This window comes from Nanorana parkeri, unplaced genomic scaffold, assembly GCF_000935625.1.
Source record: "Nanorana parkeri isolate BGI_ZX_2015 unplaced genomic scaffold, ASM93562v1 scaffold1274, whole genome shotgun sequence".
Lineage (NCBI taxonomy): Eukaryota > Metazoa > Chordata > Amphibia > Anura > Dicroglossidae > Nanorana > Nanorana parkeri.
Window position 1 is genome coordinate 174,363 of NW_017307542.1, and position 2,741 is coordinate 177,103.

Genomic DNA, 2,741 nt, shown 5'->3' on the forward strand with positions numbered 1-2,741 from the left:
TGCAGCACAGGAGCTTCTTGTGTCTCACTAGGAAGAAGCCAGGAGCTAGATATACAATATATAGAAAATGACATCATGATCATGTAGTTTCGCTAGGAAGAACATTACACCATACAAGCATCAGGCACATCACCACTTGGTGGCAGAACTAATAATTAGGCATGTGCAAATTCATTTCGAATCGAAATTCAGACGGAATTTTGGAGATTCGGATGTATCCGAATTCCGAATTACAGCTAAAACGAATGCAAACGAATCCGAATTTCCGATTCCAAAATTGGTTTTGCTTTTGTTTCGTTCGGTCGTTGCAGCAAAGTGACATTTGAGAAAACAAAATTATAACATTTTTTTTACAGTCTGCAGAAGAGGAAAACAAAAAGCGTGAGGTTCCCCCCTGACTGAAACCAGACCCTTTAGGTCTGGTAGGAATGTTAGCAGGGACCCCCCCCCCCCCGTTAAAAAAAAAAAAACGGGATCCTACCAGACCCTTGATCCGAGCCCAGGCCTGGCAGGGCAGGAAAGGGGGGGGACGATCGAGGCCCCCCCCTGCGCCTTACCAGGCCACATGCCCTGGTAATGTGAACCGAAAATTCGTACAGACTACTATTAACGAGTTTCCTCTGGATCCGAAAACTAATTGACTTTTGGACCAAATCCCGAAAAACGAAATAACCCAAAATCCGAATCAAAACAAAATATTTTTTTTGCCGGTGCACATGTCTACTAATAATCACAGTATAATATATGAAAATGTTCGGGCCATGAAAACAAAATTAGGAATATGGCCCTATGGGATTGTCTCCAGGGGCGTATTAGCATTAGGCAGAGTAGGCACGTGCCTACAGGCGCCCGCCATAGAGGGGCGCCGTGCAGGTACCTACTATATCAAGATACAACACAGGCAAGAGCAAGGAGGGTGCATTCTGCACAAAATGCACCCTCCTGCTCTAAGACCTGTGGTACCTATAGGAGCCTCTGGGTTCCATGAATACAGGGGAAGGATCCCAGTGCTGCATAAGGCTGCCCTGTAAAACACTTGTCTGATGCTGACAGGCGTTTAGGGCAGCCATATGCGATGCCGGGGTCCTTCTCTGCATATGTGAATGCCGGTGGGTCCCACAGAAGGTAAGGGGCACCGGCTCAGGCTAAACAAATTAGCATTTGTGCCTACAGGAGCCCCAAATGGAGATCTGGACTGATTGTCGCCCCTATCACCTCCCATGTGCTTTTAAAAATGAATTCTATTCAAATAAAGGTCTGTAGATCGGCTCAGTAGATCGGGAGGTGAGCGAACACATACCGGGTTCGCTCACCTCTCGATCCTGTCATGGCTCTCTGCCGTGACAGGGGGAGGGGCTGGATTGCCCTCTCCCCGCTCCGATCTGCCAGTGCTGACTGGCGGAACGGACGGGGGAGGGGGCGGGTACAGCTGGCTCTGCCTCTAGATAGGCAGAGCCAGCTGTCACTCACGCAGCTGGGCGGATCTCGACGTCGAGGTCGGGATCCGCTCCGGCTGCGGCGTCTCAGTATACCGCGAGCTGTAGCTCGCGGTATACTGAGCTTAGGGTAACGGGAGGACGCTAGTTTGTGTCCTCCCGTTACCCTAAGGAGAACTATGGGGAAAAAACTGACCCCATAGTTCTCCTTTAAGCCTTGATGACTACGCATGGTGGTCTTCCAATGGATAACAATGGTTCTGTTTGGTAATAAAGGGTAAAGTCTATTTCATTGTTAACATTTAAACCCAATAAAGAGGTCGCAATCTATAGTTTTCCAAAAACCTTTGTTTTGTGTTTATTTTTTTATTTAGGTTTATTATTGTGGTATGTTGGGTGATAATGGTCTCTACAATCCCATGAAGGACACCTATTTCTGTATACACAACATGCTAACAGACATACACAACATTGTCTTAAAGTGGACATAAGCATTTGGGCTCTTACCATAACTTTCAAGCACATGATTTACATCATCCTTGGCACCCGGCTCTTTTGGCGACGTTTGCATATGCTTTGCATACTACTTATCATACAATTGGGAAACTCAGATAGTGTAGAGTTAGGGACCACACTTATTAGAGGTGCTTTAATGCAGCAGTGTTATAAAAGCATGCAACTAAAACCTCTGAGTATTTAAACAGATTAGTTGTTTGCTTTTCGCTGGCTAGCTTGAAAGTGTGCTGCAGACCCCTTCTGAAGCATTTGTATATTGCCCTGCCCATGTGCAGCTTTTAAACAGATCTGAGCTGGTGCCATATTAGCTTTTTTTATTTGGTGTGTTCATGCACTGTTAGTCTGGAGCTGCATTGTATAGTTAAAGTAACATTAAAATCACAATTTTCCTCCCGTGCCATGCTGCTTTAAGGACTTACCTTAAATTATGCCTCTTGATCCGATCATCTTCTTCCTTCCACTTGTATTCAGGAGTCCCTCCAGCGTTGGTGCTGGTCTTCGATCCACCGCAGACTCCTGTCTCTTTCTGTACCACGGTGTCTGTCCAGCGTGCACGCTCCCAGCTGCATGCATTTAGCTCCACTGTGTGTCTCCTCTTCTCCGCACTGAAGATCTGTACGGCGTATGCGCCCGTCCCATCATCCTGCTCAGCTGCTCGAAAAGCTTGAGATCTACGGATGGGAGTGAGCAGTGGAAACAGAGGTAAGTAATTACCTTTTAGGTAACTTTTCTATTTTTTTAAATGTTTTTGCATAAGCAGTAGATATATGCAAAACAACCGCCCCCCCC